Source organism: Bubalus kerabau, chromosome 2, assembly GCF_029407905.1.
Source record: "Bubalus kerabau isolate K-KA32 ecotype Philippines breed swamp buffalo chromosome 2, PCC_UOA_SB_1v2, whole genome shotgun sequence".
Classification (NCBI taxonomy): domain Eukaryota; kingdom Metazoa; phylum Chordata; class Mammalia; order Artiodactyla; family Bovidae; genus Bubalus; species Bubalus kerabau.
Window position 1 is genome coordinate 68,926,589 of NC_073625.1, and position 22,867 is coordinate 68,949,455.

Sequence of the window (22,867 nt, forward strand, 5' to 3'; positions counted from 1 at the left end):
CCACTGGGCCAGCAGGGATGTCCCTAAGACGCTGCATTCCTTTCTGACACAGGAAAGCAAAACATGGTTCACTGGAGAAATTCTTCTGTGTGTAGACTTGCTCTCAGTAGGCTTCCCTTGGATGGGAAACTTCTTCATTTGAGAAGTTTCTAGGTTGGAGGATAAGTCAGATAGTATAGCTTACAGTTTCTTTAGCTGTAAAACAAATGAATAATACTGATAATCACTAAGATCTCTTCCAGGGATAAATATTCATGACTCAACTCTGTGAAGGAATAAGTAACAGTAGTGAATTATATTAACACATTATCTGGGCAATAGGACCTGATTCCCATGAAAGTATTCCCAAACTCAAAGTCTTACATTTTAATTTGTAAAATGGTGAACCCCTATTATTATCTAATTTTACAATAAATAGGCAAGAGAAAATGTGTAGTGTTCTTTAAACTTGGATGTCTTACTGCTTGGATGTGCAAGGTTGATATAGTTCTATTTAGGAGGGGGTCTGGGGGAATTCATTCTAGATGAGAATTAGGGGGCTTTGGAAGCCTGAAGATTTGAAGGAGAGGAAAGATATTGAAAGAAATGTCTGATGATTCTACATAAATCAATCTGTTTTCAAATTTGGCTAGAGTATTTTATTCCAAATCTATTTATCAGTGTATGGCTTCATGAACCAACTATATCAGATTCACCTAAGGTATTTGTTACCAAGGTTTGCCTGGTCCAGATTTACTGAATCAGAATTTTTAGAATCAACATTCTTTGGCAAGCTCTTTAGATGATATTTTTATGTGCACCAAAGTTTGAGAATTATGTCTACAGAGTTCCTTGTTCCCTGATTTTTCAGTTCCATCTTCACCAGTCCAGGAAGTCTTCTGGAGAAGCTCTCATATGCATATCACTTTCAGAAGTTATTTAATACCATAAGCACAACAATCCCATGAAGCAGATAATTCAGTGTTCCAAATGAGGTAGTAAAGGATAGGAACAGTATGGACCTAACAGAAGCAGAAGATTTTAAGAAGAGGTGGCAAGAATACACAGAACTATACAGAAAAGATCTTCATGACCCAGATAACCACAACGGTGTGATCACTCACTTAGAGTGAGACATCTTGGACTACGAAGTCAAGTGGACCTTAGGAAGCATCACTACAAAAAAATCTAGTGGAGATAATGGAATTCCAGCTGAGCTATTTCAAATCCTAAAAGATGATTCTGTGAAAGTGCTGCACTCGATACGCCAGCAAATCTGGAAAACGCAGCAGTGGCCACAGAACTAGAAAAGACCAGTTTTCATTCTAATCCCAAAGAAGGCCAATGCCAAAGAATGTTCAAACTACTGCACAATTGCACTCATTTCACATGCTAACAAATTAATGCTCAAAATTCTCCAAGCAAGGCTTCAACTTCCAGATGTTCAAGCTGGATTTAGAAAAGGCAGTGGAACCAGAAATCAAATTGCCAACATCCATTGTATCATAGAAAAAGAAAGAGGATTCTATAAAAACATACTTCTGCTTGACTACACTAAAGCCTTTGACTGTGTGGATCACAACAAATGGGGAAATTCTTAAAGGAATGGTGAATGCCAGACCACCTTACCTGCCTCCTGTGAAACCTATATCCATGTCAAGAAACAAGTTAGAACCGGACATGTAACAGTGGACTGGTTCCAAATTGGGAAAGGAGTACGTCAAGGCTGTATATTGTCACCCTGCTTATTTAACTTATATGCAGAGTACATCTTGTGAAATGCCAGACTGGATGAAGCACAAGCTGGAATCAAGATTGCTGGGAGAAATATCAATAACCTCAAATGATACCACCTTTATGGCAGAAAGCGAAGAGGAACTAAAGGGCCTCTTGGTGAAAGTGAAAATGGAGCGTTTAAAATTCAACATTCAAAAAACTAAAATCCAGGCATCCAGTCCCATTACTTCATGGTATATGGATGGGGAAACAGTGGAAACAGTGACAAACTTTATTTCTTGGGGCTCCAAAATCACTGAAAATGGTGACTGCAGCCATGAAATTAAAAGACGCTTGCTCATTGGAAGAAAATCTATGACAAACCTGTGTATTTCAATACACAGTGTATTGAAAAGCTGAAACATTACTTTGCTGACAAAGGTCCATCTAGTCAAAGGTATGGTTTTTCCATTAATCATGTATGGATGTGAGAGTTGGGACCATAAAGAAGGCTGAGTGACCAAGAATTGATGCTTTTGCACTGTGGTGTTGGAGAAGACTCTTCAGAGTCCCTTAGACTGCAAGGATATCAAACCAATTCATCCTAAAGGAAATCAATCCTGAATATTCATTAGAAGGACTGATGCTGAAGCTGAAGCTCCAATACTATGGCCACATGATGCAAAGAGCCAACTCATTAGAACAGTCTCTGATGCTGAGAAAAATTGAAAGTAGGAGGAGAAGGGGACGACAGAGGATGAGGTGGTTGGACGGCATCACTGACTCAATGAATATGAGTTTGAGCAAGCTCCAGGAGATAGTGAAGGACAAGGAAGCATGATGTGCTGCAGTCCATGGGGTCACAAAGAGTCAGACATGACTGAGTGACTGACCAACAGCTAATGAGGTAATAGGACTTGGAGGATTGAGGAAGTTGCCCAAGCTGTGTTTCAGGGTCAAACTGGGTTTTCAGTCTTCCAAATCCCATTTCTGCAAGATAGTCAAATTACCGTGGGACCTCACACTGAGAACACAGCAAAGGAATGCACTGGGCAGCCCTAGGGATTTCTCAGTACTAAAGACTCCCGTGATCAGCCTGTATGAAAGTGTACAAGGCCTCTAATGGGGGCAGCTGACATTTCCCCAGAGACAGTTTTGTGCTTTCCAAACTGATTTGGTTGAAATTCCAGTTTAAGAGTATTTGGAACTTTTGATATATCAGAGAGTAGAAAAATTCCAGACAGAGGGTATAACAAATGACCAGGCCTCTTATATATTTTCCAGATTTTATAAAATGCTTTTGAATATAAGTAGCTTCTATGATAATAACATAACTATTATTTATTTTTGTAACTTTCTAAATAGAATCTGATTTTCTCTACTGGGTAATTGTTGTGTTCTTTCTAGTTTAATATCCAAGCTGGGTAAAAATCATTCGCCTTACTCATTTGTGAAATTTTCCCCAATTTATTAGTGATGCTGATTTTTTATGCTCCCATTCATCAGTCGTCTCGTCTGCCAACTCCTCCTTTATATAGATGTATTGGACTGTCTTTCTGTAGTTCCAGTGGCATGGAACTCTGCCAACATTTCTGTGTGACCTAAGGCCCCTAACACAGGGTTCTACCCAACTGCTGAGGAGCAAAATCCATCCGTTCTGTCAGAGGGTCAAAGAAATGTCCAGTTTTGCTAATTACACAGCCCATTTACTTTAGTAATGGTTTCCAATATCACTTGGTCAGGATCTTTAAATCCTGGAGTGTTTGAACCAAATTAATAGGTTTGCATGGGATCTTGAGGTGGTCTGTGTGTGTATATGCATGTGTGTGTCTGTGTTTCTTTGCATCAGATAACACCAACATTACTCAAAAAGAAATAGTGAAAAGGTTTCATTTGAGTCACTGTGGCCAACCTTCCTCTGCCTTTATCTTTATTCTAAACCAACTTTTAAGTGGCATTATATGGTGGTAGCCAGATATAACGCAGTAAGATTTTTTTTTTCTTTAATGTTCCTTCAAATGTCAGAATAGGTTTGGGAAATGAAAATTGTTGGTGTGAAATGATAACGAAGCTGATAATCTTGAAATATTTATGTTAAAAGGCTTTTTGAAATTGAGTACTTAGGTTCTGTAATGTGCTTTTACTGACAGTCTATAACCCTTGGATATCCTTTATTCACCACAGTTAGAAAATTTGATGCCTATATTTATTGTGCATTAATTCAGTTCAGATGAAAGTAGGAAAGAGTCTCCTTTGAATAAAATGCAAGCTGAATTTAAACTCAACCAAAGGAACCACAGTACAAGTGTGGTTACTCCCAAAGAGTTGCCAGCCATCATCCTGGTCTTTGTATCTGGGCAAATTGTGGGAAAGGTGAGCTTTCGTCTTTACCAGTAACAAAAGCAGAACTAACAAGAACTCCAGTCTGCATATATGGAAATGGGAATGAATAAGCTGTGATATTTCTCTGTTCTTTCCACTGTCTACATTTCTGCCCCCTCCCCAACCCACTGGCAAATGTACATTACTTTGCCTTTTGAAATGAAACTGGTCAACAATCACCCAATCAAACCAATATTTCTTAACCCCCCCAGTATCCACAGAAGAAGTTTTCATTTTTTGTGTGGCTAGCATTGTACTCACCATGATGTTCAGAAGTTTCTGCAACACTGTAAAAGAGGAAGGCCATTCAACTTTAAAGGGAGAAATCTTGAGTTTAAATTTGGAATCCATAGTATACACAGGCACATTACTGTCTGAGTCCCAGTTGCTTCTTCTGTGTAGTGGGAAAAATATAGCCTTTCTCCCAGACTTATCATTAGGATGGCAAGAGATATTTTGTGTAAAGGTGCTTAGCTCTCCACCTGGCATATAGATGGTGACCAAGAGCCCCAAGAGTCAAGTTTAAGAGGAAAGAAATACATTTTTAGAAAGCTGTACCTCAAAGCCAGGGTGGCGATTACAGATTCAGGTGTAAATGAAGTATTTTGTTAGGCTCATTGACCTGCTTTTGAACTTTACTACTGTCTAAACTTTTCAGTATTGCTCCCAGAGTAGATAGATGTTAACTTTATCCATAGATGATAAATAGTTGAAATATTTACTGTATATTTCCAAGGTGTCTGTATGGTATGCACACTCAGTTGCTACGTTTTGTACACCTCTTTGCGACCTCATGCGCTGTAGCCTACCAAGCTCCACTGTCCATGGGATTTCCCAGGCAAGAATACTGGAGTCAGTTGCCATTTCTTCTTCCAGGAAATCTTCCTGACCCAGGGATCGAACCAGAGTCTCCTGAATTGGCAGGCAGGTTCTTTACCACTGAGTCATCTGGGAAGATCGTCTATATAGTATATATAAATCAAAATTTGTTTTATTCTCTGCTTTACATGCTCTGTGGTGTGTCCATTACCTCCACTGAATATCAGCTGTTCCCCAGTCCCTTTTCCATCCCTTTGAAGCCTGTGCATCATGTGGTAAGTATGTGTTTACTACAATGTCTCCTCCTGGGTTGATTTTGAGTCACCCTTGTCTGCTCTCAGTTTCTTTCTTTGACTGCTCCTGAAATATACTCCTTTGAGTTCTTAGGAGGAAGTGACAGTGTAGTGAGACTTTGGAAAAGAATAACAAAATACAAAGTGAGAAAAGGGAAGAGATCAGAAGAAGGGAAGGTGGCCCATTCCCTAGCTCTAAAGCTAACATTTGTATTTACAGCTGCCTGCTAAAGAAATAAGTGGGGTTGCTTTTGGCTTGCTGTTTTCTCCCTTAATTTGCTTGTGAATTTTATTCTACATAAAGGGTTTGTCTGCATGGTAGAGTGGAGTCAGAGAGGCTGGAGTTCAATTCTTGACTATTTGTCAGTTTTCTGACTTTAGGTAAGGGAGCTGCTTTGTATCTCCATTTCTTCTTTGTAAAATAGGAGATAATAACACTTTATATAGCTGTTAACAGGCTTGAGTGAGATGATCTGTAGTAGCATATCAATAAATGTTTGTTCATTTTCCTCTTCCAAAATCTATCTTCTTCTCATCTCATTCTATACTTTAATAACAAACTAGACTGAATATATGAGCATGGAAAATGTTGGCTCTTCAACTATAAACTATATCCATATAACTCTTCTTTGAAGTAATATTTTGGAGGCATCTAAGTTCCTATCTTTGATGATCTGATTTTAAATCAAGGCATGAGTCCAAATAATACATGCAAATCAAAAACTTTTTAAAGTGGAGATAATTTCCAATGCTAGGCAACAAAGCAGGAACTAAAACACGGTGTTTGGAGAAAGGAATTTAAAAAAAATGAATGAATGCCATTGGAAAAGTATACTTAAATCAGTAACCTATGTAGACATAGGGAACTTTTGGCTTACTTTTGTTACCACTCTTAAATGTGCTTGTATTAGTTATTCAGTCTTGTCCTATTTTAAAAATTCTACCACTATGGGTGCTGAGACACATCAATCACAGAGAGATAAGGCCCTCTTCTGTCAATATACACGTTCACTGCTGCTGCTGCTAAGTCGCTTCAGTCGTGTCCGACTCTGTGCGACCCCATAGACGGCAGCCCACCAGGCTCCCCCGTCCCTGGGATTCTCCAGGCAAGAACACTGGAGAGGGTTGCCATTTCCTTCTCCAATGCTTGAAAGTGAAAAGTGAAAGTGAAGTTGCTCAGTCATGTCCAACCCTCAGCGACCCCATGGACTGCAGCCTTCCAGGCTCCTCCGTCCATGGGATTCTCCAGGCAAGAGTACTGGAGTGGGGTGCCATTGCCTTCTCCAATACACATTCACAACTGCTCCCAAATATTTTATATCTGTCCTCTCCTGTTTTGCAGGGTAAACAGGAGATACAATACAATGTAAGGCCTCTAATCTCTCTAAAACGTCATTTTATATGAAACACTAACAGAGAACTCTTGCTGTTTGTGTATCCATGGCTTAATAAGTGGGCAAGAAGGTCACACGATGGTAGTTCAACACTACATCTCATGACAAATGACAGATAAAGAGGCCAGTGGCTCCCTTAGGTCCAGTACTGCCCTTAGCTGCTTCCTTAAACCAAAATTCTTCATCTCTCTAAGCCTTAACTTTCCCAAGTGAATCATATGATTTTTACATATCAGTGTCCAAGACATCTGAGCATTAATTTATTATACAAGTTTTTCATGTTTCTTTAGTACTCTGTGTTTGATAATCTCACTGATTTTTACATTTGTTATATTGCAACCTTCGTATTTTTTAAAATGAAATGATATTAAATTGCTTCATCAATATAATATGATTAGAAGCATACAGTTTACATTTTGAATTATGCAATGTAATATTTTGTAACATTATCAGTTATGGTTTTCAGCGAATGAGATGAAAGATACATGGAGATGGTTTATATTCATTAGTTTATCTACTTATCTATGCAAGGATGACATGTGTCTCAGGAGGTTATAAGGAAACTACAGAATGTGAATCAGAATGCCGTACCAGGATCTTGTTCGTTAGTGAATTCTGTGACTTCAGTAAAAATAGATCCCTTGTAAAGTATGTGTGTGTGCATTTATGTTGCCTGAAACACGGAAAACACACTCAAGACTTCTGTATTTATTTTAGGATCTATTCAAACTAGCCAAGATTAGAAACAGACACTAGTCAAGTTTAGAAACAGCTAAAGAGTATATGACCTTGGACGTGTACGTGTCATCGGTTTGAACGCCACTTACTCCAATTAGAGAGAAGTTGCTTGCTTGCGTCAAAGCTGCCGATTACTGCAGTCCATGACACTTCTAGGAAATACCTCAACAGAAATAACAGCTGTAATCCAGCATCCTTAGTATTGATCTTAGTGATAGTATGCTTCTTAACAAGTTTTTTTGCTGGGGAACAGACATTTCAAGATGTGGATATAAACCAGATTCTGCAATTAAGATAAAGAACAAGAAAAACAATTCTGAGAAAACTTATAACGGCTTGCTACTGGAAAATTAATTTTATTCGTATCATGGTTCTAAGATTTTTTTAACAATTTTTAAATCAAGATCTCAATGTCAACATCATTTTAAGTGTCCAATTATATCATCACTTTTCATTGTGACATTCCCATCACTAAGTAAAGTTATCTGGTAGGATTGAATTTCAAAATATACCCATTTCTTTATCCAGGTGACATTATGCAGACAGGAGAGCTCTAATATAATATCTTGGACCAAACTGAGTGGAGAAGGATGTTCTTTTCTCCATCCTTTGTGTTTGTCTCATAGACGAGGACATTCTGAGGAACTGTAGGAGATACTGAGAAATAAGCTTTGGAAACTTTGCAGATTCTCTCCATCCCCCATCTATGCTCCACACTTCAGCTGGAACCTTTTATCTAACACACAAGTCTGGTCAAGTTGCTCTCTTGCTTTGACAGCAGTTCTTTGGTAGTTTCCATTCCCTATAGATCATAATCCCATTACATTCAAATCTACACTATTTATTTAATATGATGTATCAGTTTCCTAGGGCTTCCCTGGTAGCTCAGATGGTAAAGAATCTTCCTGCAATGCAGGAGACCTGGGTTCTATCCCTGGGTTGGAAAGATCCCCTAGAGGAGGGCATGGCAACCCACCCCAGCATTCTTGCCTGGAAATCCCATGGACAGAGTAGTCTGGCAGGCTACAGCCCATGGGGTCACAAAGAGTTGGACACAACTGAGCAACTAACACTTTTACTTTTCACTTACTTTTCATCAGTTTCTAAGGGCTTCAATAATCCAATACATATCTGTATTTAAAACCATATTTATTATCTCACATTTCTGGAGTTTAGTCCAAAATCAAAGTATTAACAGGGCCATGATGTCTCAGAAAACTTTATGGGAAGATTCTTAAGATTCTTCTGGATTCTAGTAGCTCCAGGTGTTCCGTGGTTTGTGGCAGCATACTTCCAATGTCTGCTTCCACCTTCAAGTGGCTATCTTCTCCCTGTGAGTTTCTAGGTATATGTGTCTGTGTCCAAATTCCATTTTCTTTTAAGGACACCTGTCATGTTAGATCAAGGGGTCATTCTAATCAAGGACGACCTCACTTGAACTAATGATGTCTACAACAACCCTATTGCCAAATAAGGTCACATTATGAGACCCTGAGGGTTAGGACCTTACCGCATCTTTTTGGAAAGATATGATTCAACCCATTACATGTGATCTCCAAGTCCTTCACAGTCTGGCCTTAAGCAACCTGCCTGCCCCATTATCTGTCTTTCACCTTGTTAGGCGTAACTGCTCTCTGTGGTGAATTACCCCTCCCTCCCGGACCATACCAGACCTTCTCAGGCCTTTCACCCACTCATATACTCTTCTTCTTGGTGGAATGCCCCTGGATTTCCCCTGGTATGCCTGGCCAATTCCTATTTCACTCACTATTACTCAAGTCCACTTTAGGATTTTACCTCCTTAGTAAAATGTTTCCTTATTCAGTCATATTAGCAATTTGCCCTCTATGCTTTCTCTGCTCGTGCCTCTTGGGTTGATACAGAACATATTATATTGAATTCTCAGTTTGTTGGTCTGTCTTCCCACTGAACTGGTAACTCTCAGAAGGTAATGCCCTTGACATTCCATCTTCGGACACCTGGTAGAGTGCCAGGCCCACAGCAGACATTCAAGACATATTTGTTCAACAAATAAGATACTTGCTTAACATATCTTGGAATACAACAAGAATGATGAGAGGAGCTGTAGAAGTGATATTTTATGCCTGTGGGGCATGCAGGTCCCACTCAGTCCTCTCTGAGTCTGTTTGATGGAGGGATTCTGCCAAATCTCTCCCCCAGGGCAAGACAGTGAGTCACAGGAAAGGCCTTAAAGCATGCAGAGGTTTCCTAAGCTTGTGGTGGCCAGAGGTGTGCTGGCTTAAAGATTAACACCAGACTTCTAGTTTCCAAATTGGGACCTTCTAAAGGTGATACTGAGTGGATTGTATTCACCTGCTGATTTTCAGCAGAGGAGATGACCTTTGCAGGCTGAAATAAAGAAGTTGGCTCTGCACGAACCATATGACATACTTACCCATTACGTTAGAGCTAAAAAAAAAAAAAAAAAAAAAAAAAAATACACATTTCCCCCTAAGTATTTATCATTTTACAAAGAAAGTTTCTTTTCTCTTTCAGAGGAGAAGTGTTAGTTTTCTAAAGTATCATCTCTACAAAGATGAGTCAAGCTTTAATATTTAGAGAATTATAGAGCCAGGTTTGTAGTGGAGATAGGACCAATATAATTTCATTCAATAGTAAAGGAGCTATTTCACTCCAGTGAATCTTGTGCAGGGAAGTTCCTAGGCTCAGGATTAAATGTCCTAGAATCAGGAGCTGAGTTGGTAGAAAAGAAAATGCAGTTGCCCATGTGCATAAAATCAGGATAAGAACTTCATAGGAAAGCTGTTAGGATAAAAAGTTATGTTCAAATATGTTCAACATTAAGAAAGAATGTTATATAAATCAATAATAGATCATTATCATCATTAGTAAGGTATGTGGACATATCTCATTGAGTTCTCCATAAAAGAGAAAGAATTTTGTGAAAGTGGTTTATAGTCTGTATGTTTCAAAATTTTTGCAAGATATTTTCTCTGATAATCTGAGTTAAACATATATTCTGCCTGGCATAATCTCTTTTGGTTTTGAAGGAGTATTAATTCTGAGTTTGATCCTGACATTTGTCAATCCAAAGAAATAGCCTAAATTGTGCAGACCGAGTTGGTGATGGACAGGGAGACCTGGCGTGCTGCGATTCATGGGGTCGCAGAGTCAGACATGACCGAGCGACTGAACTAAACTGAACTGATAGAGCTGACTTACTCATCTTTTCATCAAATACTTCCTGACCTCTTTCTGTGCCAGATACTACACCAGTGCTAGCAACAGAGCTGGCTTCTGCCTTCTAGGTCACTAAAACAAACAAACAAATAAAAGAGGTTAAAAAAACAACTTCAATTACCTATGTGCATTTAGTTGGAGAAGGCCCTCTAAGGAGGTGACATGGAGGCTGATACCTCCTGATACCTGACATGGAGCTGGTCAGGTGAAAATGAACAGAAGAGCACTTCAAACACAAGAGAGGACTTGACCAGAAGCCCAAGATGGAAAAGAACTGAACAATGTCCAAGCACAAAGAGAAGACCAGTGTGAGTAGATCAGGGAAAGAAAGGAGACTGGTATGCACAGGCCAAGGCCAGAGATGTCCAGGCCTTTCTGTTCGTGAGAAAGACTACAGAGCTTGTTTTCAAAGTGCAATTACAAATCCACAAAAAATGTTATCACCAAATCTAAGTGAAAGCAGAACTGAATTCTTCTGTAGAAATTTCCCTTGGTTGGTGGCTGAGGATAAACAGCATATTCAAATATCATCCAGCATGTGATGATGAGAGAACTGCAGGTTAGACTAGTCATTACGCATGTATCAGCTTTGGAAATCAGTGGCCAGACATGGTATCAACAAGTTGGGTCACACTGTGACCACAATCTAGAATGAAAGTAAGACTTGAAAGCCTGGGGATCTACTGCTTTTCTGCCTTTGCATTTGAAGGAGAACGGATGAAAGTAGCATTAGCTGAGGTCTTTTTCTGTATCAGGAATTTTATACATGTTGTCTCATTTAATCTCAACAATAATCTCATGAGGAAACATTATTTTCCCCTTTTATCCATCAGGAAATTCAAAATTGGAGAAGTCAAATGTTGCGCTCTAGTTTATATAGCTTGACTGGACTCAAAGCTATGTCAGTCTTCTAAAGTCCACAAGCTGTCATCACATCACATGCCTCCATGGATGAGTGACAGGTAGAAAAGTGGACCCCCAAGCCAGACTTGCTCAGCAGAGGTCTAGGAACCAGAGGCTGTGATTGCTTTCGAGGTTGCTTATGGTTGTTGGAATCCCATGCCCTTAAAAATCAAACAAAGAATTCTCTCTCTTTCCAAAGAGATATCAGGTTTCAATTAACCAGTTAGTTTTCTTAGGTTGCAGGGCATCGATGTTAACGAAATTATTTGCTTCACCATACTACTTGATTGACAAAGAAAAACAGACTTTTCTTTCATTTCTCACAAGTATAATTGCAAAAGTTATGGAAAGTTTTCTTATTCAAGAAGAGAATGGAATTGAATTGTGGGTAATACACTTGTAAACTCCTGTAAATGATCACTTGATTTCTCCCTTCCCAGAAATGACAATACAAATGCTTTAAAATTAGAATGCAGAAAGATTTCTGAGGACCTGGTGCCTTGCTGTGGCTTCACACTTTAGGTAGAAACCTCAGTCTATGTGTTGGGTAAGGGAGGGCAGTGTGTACTATTTATAACATACTTGGTTTCCTAAGACCTTCTACCATTACTTTTGAATTAAAAGGTAAAAATGGAATTCCATTTAAATAAAACACATGTATACATGCATACACACACATGTATACATACTTTATAAATATATATATATATGCATATATATGATGTGTGTGTACATATATAATATTATGATATTTGATTTTGCTATAGTAGACATTAAAAACATTCACCATAATCATGTTCCACTCCATTTCTTTTGTAATTAAACTGATATGCAATTAAAGTATTTTATCTCATAATTATAGTCAGAGTTGAAGAGATGATCACATTAGGGGTTTTGGTTGTATAAGTAAGAGGCTAGACAGCTACTAACATTTACAGCTTTACAGTTTTAACATAGCTTCAAATGTTAAGGAATGAAAAATATTCTGATCACTCTTGAATCTGCTATAAATTTTTCTGGCAAGTGTAAGTAGAAAGGAAAAAAGTAATTTTGTACTTCCTATTTAAGAATAGATTTCTGAAGAAAGGAAGCTCTTATATATCTCTCCAGGAATATTTTATTAATTACATTTTTTTTCAGTAGTTAGAGGAAATCATGGTCTATTGATCAGCATAGTCTACCTTCCTCCTGTGCTTCTGTGGAAAAAATTACAAATTAAGCAGAGGACTTTTTTGGCTTTAGAAGTACTTTTAAGCCTACACTTTAAAACTAAATGAAAGACTTTTTAAAATTCTACAATGCTTTATAATTTTCAAAAGTTTAACACACACAAATTTTGTATAATTCTATGATAATCCTTTTTATTCTTCTACACCTATATTGCCACTTCCTCCCTCCTTCTCAACACTGGTAACCACTAGTTTATTTTCTGTATTTGTGAGTCTGTTTCTTCTTTTTTTTTTAAATTGCCCATTGTACTTTTTAGATTCCACATATAAGTGATATCATACAGTATTTGTCTTCCTCTGTCTGATGCATTTCACTTAGCATAATGCCTTCCAAGTCCATCCATGTTGTTAAACAGGGCAAAATTTTATTCTTTACTACAGCTGAGTAGTCGTCCATCAGGCATACTTACTACATCTTCTTTATTCATTCATCTGTTGATGGACACTTGTATTGCGTGCATACCTTGGCAACTGTAAATAATGCTTCTATGAACATTGGAGTGCATATATATCTTTTTGAATCGGTGTTTTTACTTTTTTTCAGATATATACCCAGGAATAGAGTTGCTGGGTCGTATGGTGGTTCTGCTTTTAGATTTTGAGACATTTCCATACTGTTTTCCATAGTAGCCGTACCAGTTTACATTCCCACATGCAGGATAAGAGGTTTCCCTTTTCTTCGCATCCTCTCCCTCATCTGTTATTTATGTTCTTTATTAATAGCAATTCTGACAGGTGTGAGGAGATGTCTCTTTTTGGGTTTGAACCTTATTTCCTTGATGATTAGTGATATTGAGCATTTTTCATGTGCCTTTTGTTCATCTGCATTTCCTCTTTGGAAATATGTCTATTCAGCTCTTTCACCCATCTTTAAATTGGGTTCTTTGGATTTTGTTTGCTGTTGAGTTGTATGAGTTGTTTATATGTGTTGGATATTAATCCTTTATCAGTTATATTCTTTTAAAATATCTTATCCCATTCAGTGGATATTTGTTTTGTTGATGATTTCTTTTGCTGTGCAAAAACTTTTAAGTTTAATTAGGTCCTATTTACTTTTGCTTTTGTTTCCTTTACTCTAGGAGATAGACCCCCAAAATAGAACTGTGATTTATGTCAAAGAATGCTTTGCCTATGTTACTTCTAGGAGTTTTGCAGTATTTGATCTTACACTTAGATCTTTAATCTATTTTGAGTTTATTTATGTAGATAGTGTTAGGAAATGTTCTAAATTCATTCTTTTACATGTATTTGTCCAGTTTTCCCAGCACCATTTATTGAAGAGACTATCTTTTCTTCACTTTATAATCCTGCCTTCTTTGTTATCAGTTAATTGACCATAAGTGTGTGGATTTATTTCTGGGCTCTTGGTTCTGTTTAATTGATCTATGTATCTGTTTTTGTGCTGATACCATCCTGTTTTGCTTACTGTAGCTTTTCAGTATTGTCTGAAGTCAGAGTATGATTCCTCCAGCTCCATTCTTCTTTCTCAGGATTATTTTGGCTACTCAGTCTTTTGTGTTTCCATACAAAATTTTAAATTATTTGTTCTAGTCCAGTGAAAAACATGATGGATATTTTGATAGGAATTGTATTGGATAGATGGATTGCTTTGGATAGCGTGGTCATTATAACAATATTAATTCCTCCAATCCAATCTCTATATCGTTGGATATATCTTTCCATGTGTTCATGTCATCTCCAATTTCTTTCAGCACTGTTTTATAGTTTTCTGAGTATGGGTCTTTTCCTTCCTTAGGTAGATTTACCCCCAGGTATTTTATCCTTTTTGACACAATGGTAAACGGAGTTGTTTCCTTAATTTCTCTTCCCAATAGTTTATTGTTAGTGTATAGAAATGCAACGGACTTTTGTATATTAATTTTGTATCTTGCGACTTTACTAAATTCATTGATGAGCTCTGGTAGTATTCTGGTGGCATCTTTAAGCTTTTCTACGTATTGGATCAAGTCATCTGCAAACAGGGACAGTTTCACTTTTTCTTTTACAATTTGGATTCCTTTTATTTCCTTTTTTTCTTTTATTGCTGTGGCTAACACTTGCAAACTATGTTGAATAAAAGTGGCTATGTTGAATAAAAGTGGTGAGAGTGGACATACTTATCTTATACCTGATCTTAGAGAAAAACAGGGAATTTTAATAGTACATGTACTATGCTCAGATAATTAATTTAAAAATATTTTTGTGCAAAGTAAATTCAATTTATTCAGTCAGTATTATATATTATGAACAGAATTTCATTTTAGCCTAATAAGATATGATTCAAGAAGTACTAGATTATATTCTTAGTTTAAAAATTGCTTTGAAGATTTTCAATAAAACATTTGTTAATTGTTTTAGACTATAAATAATGAAAAAGTAAATTATTTTCACAGGATACTGTGTTTCTGTGCTTGTGAGAAGAATCTACAAATATGGAGAGAACACAGTTATTTAAATGTGAGAATGGATTTCTATTGAAAGATTTCATATTTGTTCCTGCCTTCTTCCTACTGTGTAATGCAGTAGCCATGTTTTATATCAATCTTAAAAGTTATAAATTTGAAGTGGCAGGACAGGGATCAGCTTTATGTAATTAGCTACATGCTCCATGTAATTAGGAATTTAGCAAGTAAGATAGAGACACACATTTTTTTAAGGGCAGAATGAAGAAGAGAGTTAGAGATGATCAAAATATGAATAGTTGGAAAAACTAGACTCTGCTTAAATATAGCATATAATCCATAAATATCTACCAAAAAGATGCAAGCTCATTAAGACAAAGGCATTTGATAAAAGAATAGATTAGATGCCAACTAATGTTTGTGATGATGGAGGGTGAATGGAGGATTGGAGAAAGTCAATCTCAGAACCTGCAGGAAAGGATGCTGCAAGGAAGTGAGTCCATGTGCACCAAAGAGCCCCTCAGAGCGTCAGCATTTGAAGCCTGCAAGGAAGCTCCCCTACTCCCCCAGAGTTCACTCAGGACATGGGAAGATTATTAATAGAATAATCCTGATGATCTCAGAGAACAAAATTCCAGAACCTGTCATCTAGGGTCTTCTGATAATATGGCCTGATTTTTATATGATGCTCTTAGCAATGTATCAATAGCCAAAAATCACTAGACATTTGAAGAAAGCCTCAAAGGTGAAAGCCAGAGGTCAAAGCAAACAGAAGAAAGAAATCAGAAAGAAACGAAGACAACAAAAGGAACAGAAGGAAATTATAAAATGGTAATCAATCACCTCAGAAAGATAAGAGAATATATTCCATTTATTTAGTTAGTTCTTAGTGTTTAGTATATGCCAGTCACTTTTCTACTAACTTTATAATGGTTTGTTATTTAATCCTCATAGCAATTCCTTTGAGGTAGCAACTACTGTCCATTTTAAAGAAAGGTTAAGTATAGTATAGTTGGTTAAGTATAGCCAAGGACATCTTAGAAAATTGCAGAACCATGATTTGAACCCAAGTAGTCATCAGCCCTGGGATTTCTTTGGAAGGAATGATGCTAAAGCTGAAACTCCAGTACTTTGGCCACCTCATGTGAAGAGTTGACTCATTGGAAAAGACTGATGCTGGGAGGGATTGGGGGCAGAAGGAGAAGGGGACGACAGAGGATGAGATGGCTGGATGGCATCCCTGACTCGATGGACATGAGTCGCAGTGAACTCTGGAAGTTGGTGATGGACAGAGAGGCCTGGTGTGCTGCGATTCATGGGGTCACAAAGAGTCGGACACGACTGAGCGACTGATCTGATCTGATCTGAGTCAAGCCTGGAAGGCTGCAGTTCATAGGGTCACTGAGGGTCGGACACGACTGAGCGACTTCACTTTCACTTTTCACTTTCCTGCATTGGAGAAGGAAATGGCAACCCACTCCAGTGTTCTTGCCTGGAGAATCCCAGGGACGGGGGAGCCTGGTGGGCTGCCGTCTATGGGGTCGCACAAAGTTGGACACAACTGTAGTGACTTAGCAGTAGTAATTGAATTTCCTAGAGAGTTAAAAAAAAAAAAAAAAAAAAGGAAGAAGAAGGAGAAGAAGGAAACAGAAATATATCAGAATGAGAATATCAATCAGGGTTTCTAACATTGTCTTATTAAAATTTCCAGAAAGAGAGAACAGAGAAAGAGATGAACCATTTATTAATGAAATAGACCTTAAGGTTGTGTTTTCCCAGTTTGAAGAGCCATTGAGTGAGCAGTACAGGGAATGAAACAGTAATGTATATTAAGACATATACTATGACATTTTAAGGCATACCAAAGATAAAAGGAATAATATGTATATATTCTTTCTATGGTGGGGGCAAGACGGTTAGGAGAAGTCCATCTATAATAAACCAGGAATCAAAATAGCGTTAGACTTCTCAACAACAACTTTGGAAGCTAGATGACAATGGAGAGGCCTTCTAAATTCTAAGGAAGAATGAAGCTAGAATACCAACTCAAAATTGTGTTCGAATGTGAAGGATCTACAAGGTCCTAAAGCATTTCCTTTAAGGAGCTATGTTTCTATAAATGAAAGAGTAGACAAAAAAGATGATGTGAGACTGAGGTCAAAGAGAATCCAAACCAAGAGGTGGTTGAGAATTTCTGTTTCAGCCTTAGGATTGCATCCTTAGAGAACAATCAAACCCCACTGAACGAAGGAAAAAATAAAATTTAAATGTTTGGTCATTTACAATTATAAATATGGTGAGTAAACTTCAATGTTCAAAATAAATCAGTTGATTAATTTGTTGTGGGCATTAATTTGGGATATATTACCCATTATAAACTCCAAAAATAAACAACAAAGGGAACACAAAACACTATACCTAATTTTACTTATTAATTTACAATATTTACAAAATGATAATAACTATTGATTTAACTAAATAATTAAAAGGAAGTTGGGAAGTGAAAGGAGTACAAAATCCTCAAGGACAAAACAGGAACCAATAGATAATGTCTAATACATAAATCAAGAAACTATGAGCCTATCTTATAGAAAAAAATTAATTTAACTAATGAGAAAAATTGTTTTAATAGTAGAGGGATCATACAAAGAATTGAAATAAGTCTGGGAAAAATAAAAGGATGTGACAGGGAGCTTCTTTTTTTTTTTTTAGGGTAAGCATTTTCATTTCTACAAAATATGAAATGACATTTTGAAGTGTAAAACGGAAACTATAGAAATGTGAAGATTATGACCATAATTTGGGTGTGATATTGAGGCAAGCAAAAACTAATGAGTTGAAATGTCAAAGGTTAAGAGAATAATAAATAATTTTTAGAAACATAAAGTGGGTTTCTATAGCTCCAGATCAAGGAGGAAATAGAATACATTTATTATAGTAACTGGAGATCAATTTATAGATGGATACCTTATCAAAAGCCATCATAAGGGAACTTCAGAACCTAGGAAATTTCATAACATGAAGACAAATCTAATCTGTGCTCCTACCTCGATTTTAATAATTGTGAAATTAGAGAAAATGATTTTAATGACAGCATTGGGGGGCTTTTGATTCTTCTTAGAGGCACACAAAGTAGCTTGGCTTGGGGAAGGACCTTGAAAAGCTAGAAGGTTTGTCCATGTGATGTTAAGTCTTAATTGAAGAAGAGGGCTTTAGACTAGTTACATGCTTCCTGGTTTCACATTTTATACACACCTAAAGATTGAGAGCCCCTTGGACTGCAAGGAGATCCAACCAGTCCATTCTAAAGGAAATCAGTCCTGGGTGTTCTTTGGAGGGAATGATGCTAAAACTGAAACTCCAGTTCTTTGGCCACCTCATGCGAAGAGTTGACTCATTGGAAAAGACTCTCATACTGGGAGGGATTGGGGGCAGGAGGAGAAGGGGACAACAGAGGATGAGATGGCTGGATGGCATCACCGACTCGATGGATGTGAGTCTGAGTGAACTCCGGGAGTTGGTGATGGACAGGGAGGCCTGGCATGCTGTGATTCATGGGGTCGCAAAGAGTCGGACACGACTGAGCGACTGAACTGAACTGAACTGAAAGGTTGAAACACTTTCCAATCAGTAGCTCAGCTTTACTCTCTCCCACCCTCAAATAAATCACTCCTATTTTATGTCAGGTCTTTAGGTATAACTATGGTACAGAGTGATGTTTATGAAGTAGGATTTTGGATTGAATCCTGACTCCACCACTTCCTAGCTATGCAAACTGGACATGTTACCTAACCTCACCTGGAAGTTGGGAATGATAATGTTAGTACCAGCTTATAGAGATTTTTTGAGAGTTACATGGGAAATATGAATGAAGCACAGAGCACAATGCCAAGCATATAATAAGCATTCAAAATGATAACTATCATTATTATAGTTAACTTTGAGAATGACTTCATGAATATTAAACCTTTAATCATAAAGGTATGAAATTTTGTTTTATCATTACTTATTGTGGCAACCACTTAGAAAATATATGTTTATAATTTGTTGAATAACCTAAGTAATTTCCATATAAGAGCTTCCCAGGTGGCTCAGTGATAATCTGTCTGCCAAGCAGGAGACATGGGTTCAGTCCCGGGGTTGGGAAATTCCCCTGGAGAAGGAAATGGCAATCCACCCCAGTATTCTTGCCTGGAAAATCCCTTGGACAGAGGAGCCTGGTGAGCTACAGTCCATAGGGTTGCAAAAGAGTAGGACACAATTTAGCGACTAAACAACAACAACAAATTTGCATATATTTTAAACTTAATCATATCCCCTAATTGTTTTAGTCACTGATGACTGGTCCTCCTCATTTTTTTTTACTGAATCTCCTCTTATATTGTTTCAAACATCTTGTCATGCATAGATGTGACCTAAGATGTTCTCTGTCTGTTTCAAAACAGTTTTTTTTCCTGTATGATTCTTTAGGTTCACCATGCATCTCAGACTGTTAATCTTCTTTGTTTATCTCACGTCTCTATTTCTCCTACAGCTAAGATAGTGAGATAATGCACTACATTATCTCTTTAGAAATTTAAAATAAGAAATATTGTCACAGGGCCAAGTCCTCTCCCAAGAGGCTTCCCAAGATACCTAGGGTGCAACCAGCAACTCTCCTCTATCAGAAACATAATGTTTTGAGCACACCAAGAGTGGACCCTTTGGGATAAACACCCTTTGGGATAACCTTGTGGGATTAACCACCATGACTTTTTTAATATTTATAGTGAGAAACAGCAACTGCAGAGTTTCAGGGACTTGTCCTTATGAACAATGCATTCTCTTTCTGCTGACGGGAATTAATCTGAATCTGAATTTGATTTGAATTTGATTATTACATCTTAGCAATCTGCCAGTAAATATTTTTTGGACTGCTGAAACAACTCTTTTATGTCTCACTTTACTTTCTCATCAAATACACCGCAATAGCTGTCATTAATTTGCAATTTCTTTACAATTTTGACTTACCTACTATGACGCAGAGGTTGTAATTGACATACATGCCACAAAGTCCCAGCCTTTTTTCACCTTGCCTGGGTTAAGACCATTAAGGTAATGTGTGAAAACAAAGCACCAAGACTTTGCTCTTTTGCAATTTCCCTGTTTCAGAATATTTCTTAAGCAACATGTGGTTTAGTTCAGTCATGATAGGAAATTTTTGTGCTCTGTACTGACTTTCTACATCATTCCTGCTCTATATACCTTTGACTTAAGAACTTGCTGTATCACTCTGGGTGAGTCATTAAACATTTCCATGGATCCAGAATTCCACAAAATAGAAGATAATTGGTCACAACATTCGTTACTGTGTCAACTGAGGTTTTTTTGAGGGCTAAGGTGTTTAATACAGATTGTAACAGAACCTCAAATGTCAAATATGTCTTTTAGTCTTCAGAAAACATTTTTTCTTGAGTAGAAGAGAAGGTTGGAAAATTGCTTCTCCCATATTTAATTCTGAGGATCAAGTTCCAGTATTATTTACATTTTGAATATTTCTTAGAGTCTTGATGATGGTAAAATGCCTAGAGATCATAAAAGTAAGATTTTCTTCAGGTCCAATCCCTGGGTTGCAAAGGTCCCCTGGAGAAGGAAATGGCAATGCATTCCAGTATTCTTGTACTGGAAAATCCCATGGACAGAGGGGACTGGCAGGCTACAGTCCACGGGACTGCAAAGAGTTGGGCACAACTGAGCACAGTGCACAAGCTGCTAGAATGCAGCACTTTTAAAAACTGCCAGTCCAGGTTCGATGCACAATACTGGATGCTTGGGGCTGGTGCACTGGGACGACCCAGAGGGATGGTATGGGGAGGGAGGAGGGATGAGGGTTCAGGATGGGGAACACATGTATACGTGTGGCGGATTCATTTTGATATTTGGCAAAACTAATACAATTATGTAAAGTTTAAAAATTAAATTAAATTAAAAAAAACAATTCAAATGTTTACCAATGGGAAATAAATTATATAAAACAAAGTGTACAAAAAAAATAAAAAATAAAAACTGCATATAGTCCAGCTATGGTCACCATGAATGCGACTATTCTCTACTCTTTAGTTATCACTGTAGAAATATAATCTATAGAAAACATTATCCCAAGCAAAACTATTTAAAAGCTTCTGTGTCTTTAAGATCCATGAACATTTCTTGATATAAAACGACTTTTACATAAGTAATTCTTTATTGGCATTTCCTTTTATTCTCACCAAAACCCTAACATGTAGTAAGCACATTATCATTCCCATGTTATTGACCGAACTCCGCAATTGAGTTAAATTTCTATTCACAGATGAAAAAATGGGGGCACAGAGGTTCCAAGTGTTTCAATAAGAAATACATTTTTTCATGACTTTCAGTTTCTGAAGTTGTTGTTGGTTTGTTTTTTTTTTTTTTTTTTTTTTACTTAGATCACTTCTTTAACTTAAGCACCAACAGAAAGTTTGAAAAGAAGCATAGTTCTAGGGAATTACCCAACTTCAGAGTACTCAGGTTCTTTAGTGTCATACTCTGTCACTATTTGGAAAATACCAGCCTGATAACTCTTGAAAAATATAAACCTGCTCTTAATATCCAGTAGAAGAAGCATAATATCTTAACAAGTGTATGCCTTCAATTCTGTTACAGAACATAAACTATATTTTAGCTACTCAGGTGGCTTGATATATTATCAGACAGCACAGAACAGACAATTTAATATTTGGTAAATGAATCAGTGAAATTTGAACACTAGAACTGGGTTTTGGGGAGGAGGGGCTTAGAGGTATGAGTAAAGACTGAGAAATAAGGTCAGTTGATTTTTCACGTAGAAAAGCTGCTCATTAAGAATATGGTACCACTGTTTTTCAACCCAGGGGTTTTATAAATAAAATCTAGGTTGATTCCCTTAACAAGCTGGTTTTAATAGAAGTGGAGTTTCAGAGATTTTACAAATCTCCCTTTGGTAAATCCCTAATTAATAAGAAAGCTTGAACTTCTTGCTTTTACTTTCCAGGCTATGTTGGTTTTGACATTATAATAAAAAAATGCTAAATCCTTTAGTTTGATGGGGAAATTCTTTCTAAGTCATATTAGCTCTACTCCAGGACTAATAAATAAGGACTTGGGATGCTTCATTTGAAGGTACCATTGATCCACTGGATCACTACTCTATTAGCAATTATCAACATATGGCAATGCAGTTTGTAGCAGAAAGACATCTGGTTAATTGAGGGTTCTGTTTAATTCATTTCCTTATTAATCAGGAATTTACAACATAAGGAGCCTCCCTGGTGGCTCAGATGGTAAAATCGTCTGCTTACAATGCTGGAGACCAGGTTTGATCCCTGAGTTGGGGAAGATCCCCTAGAGAAGGAAATGGCAACCCACTCCAGTACTCTTGCCTAGAAAATTCCATGGCTGGAGGAAACTTGTAGGCTATAGTCCATGGGGTCAAAAAGAGTCAGATACATCTGAGCCACTTCACTTTCACTTTACAGCCTAGTAATGTGTTCACAAAGTAACAATATGCATAATAATTTACTTCTGGATTCATATTCCTATTTATATGAATTTCATCCATACTGTTTTTTAAAATGTGCATATATGCTTTAAATAGGATTCAGTTCAGTTCAGTTGCTCAGTCGTGTCTGACTCTTTGCGACCCCATGAATCACAGCACGCCAGGCCTCCCTGTCTATCAACAACTACCGGAGTCCACCCAAACCCATGTCCATCGAGTCGGTGATGCCATCCAGCCATCTCATCCTCTG

The 22,867-nt window shown here is 37.4% G+C and overlaps 1 protein-coding gene across 5 annotated transcripts in view; it reads left to right on the plus strand.

Moving 5' to 3' along the window:
- Positions 1 to 22,867, plus strand: part of SAMSN1 (SAM domain, SH3 domain and nuclear localization signals 1) — a 174,764-nt gene that overhangs the window by 93,281 nt on the left and 58,616 nt on the right. The gene's annotated exons all lie outside the window — the stretch shown is intronic.